Source organism: Carcharhinus amblyrhynchos, chromosome 27, assembly GCF_965287045.1.
Source record: "Carcharhinus amblyrhynchos chromosome 27, sCarAmb.v2.hapA, whole genome shotgun sequence".
Classification (NCBI taxonomy): domain Eukaryota; kingdom Metazoa; phylum Chordata; class Chondrichthyes; order Carcharhiniformes; family Carcharhinidae; genus Carcharhinus; species Carcharhinus amblyrhynchos.
Genome location: NC_137350.1, coordinates 13,260,929 through 13,262,365, shown reverse-complemented (window position 1 = coordinate 13,262,365; position 1,437 = coordinate 13,260,929). Strand labels below are relative to the sequence as shown.

General features: G+C 42.3%; 1 non-coding gene across 1 annotated transcript; it reads right to left on the bottom strand.

Moving 5' to 3' along the window:
* Positions 1–914: 914 nt before the first annotated feature.
* Positions 915–1,113, bottom strand: LOC145359368 (U2 spliceosomal RNA). Its single transcript, XR_013889576.1, has one exon. It is a non-coding gene; the product is annotated as a U2 spliceosomal RNA (small nuclear RNA).
* Positions 1,114–1,437: the final 324 nt, after the last annotated feature.

Here is a 1,437-nt window from a genome sequence, read left to right as displayed (position 1 = left end):
TTGACTGGGGATGGAACGTCCTGTATTCTTAATATCCATTGACTGTTGGGTAGTCCATTGAGAACAAACTGCTTTAGAAATGCTTGTATTGAAAGGGAGAATCCAATATAAATGAAGCACAAGTATTGATTGTGCTAAATAGCCTCAGGCATAACACAAGGTGAAGATATAAATTTTCTGTTGACTGTATCATTACACCGTCTTCAGTTACTTTATAGTTGGGACAGATTTATAGCCATAATTACACATGGTGTCAGGTAATTTCCTGACCAAAATTTCCAATTGTCAACAGCAGTCAAAAGCCTTTCTGGAACAAACCATATGAGTTATGTTGATCAGATCCGACCAGTTTAACTATTTCAGTGCCAAGTTCATGTGTCCTTCCACAATATGTTTAAATACATCCTTAATCTTAAGATCATTTTGGTTCAAAGTTAAGCAAGATAATATTTTGAGTAGAGTAGAGGCAGGAGTCCCTTCATCCAAAGTCCCTTTATTTATAACTCTAACAGCAGCACACAGGGTGCTATTGGTTGGCAGTCTGTTGCCAGGGGTGTCAGAGGAACTGGCACTCCCGGTTAAATACAGGGCAAAGATTCCCTGATTGGCCAATCAATTGCTTCCTTAATCAGGAAGCTCATACTCCAATAGGCCAACCTCAGTGGCCTGACTGAAGTCATTACAAGCATGTAAACAGCTGAATGATTCAGCTGATGAATCTCAGTTAAAATACTAGCCCAGATTTCCTGGTGAGTATGCAGTGAAGGATTTACCTCACTAACAACTGACGGCCAAGGTTTGACTTGCTAGAATTAGTCCAATTCAATCCAATCAAGTCCAATTCAGAGTCTCAACGAGTTGGGACATTCCCGATCCAAGCTGACAAGACAGGGCTCTCACCTCATGTCTTGGGCTTGATCTACATGATCCAAGCTGATTGGAGTAGGCATAGCTCCTCCTCCAAGGCTTGATCTCATTTGCACCTTAGCCAAAAAGCTGAGATGCCACTTTTAAAAATTGCTTCAAATGAAGCTAAAAAGTAACCTTATGACTTCAACCAAGTGCAGCATGTCAATACTACACTTGACCTTAGCCAAAAGGCCGAGAAGCAATTCACTAGAATTAGTGGTCTGATGTGATGGTCTCCACAGGGGATCTATGGCGTCTGTGGGTGAGACATAGACCTGTGAGGATTTTTAATCAGTCGGATTGGAGACTCCTCAGTCAGGTGTACAGAATTGGGTTTTCCCAGCCCCCTTGTAGATTGGAAACCTGTTTTGTCAGGAAAATAATTGCGGAGGGCACACATCAAGGCTGCTCCCTGATACATTCCCACTGGGAACTTTTCTACGGATCCGGCTGCTTACACGATTAGCTGCCTACACCACAGAGGAAGGTTTCAATTAGTGACTGTTTTTTAGAACCACCAGCGAAGCA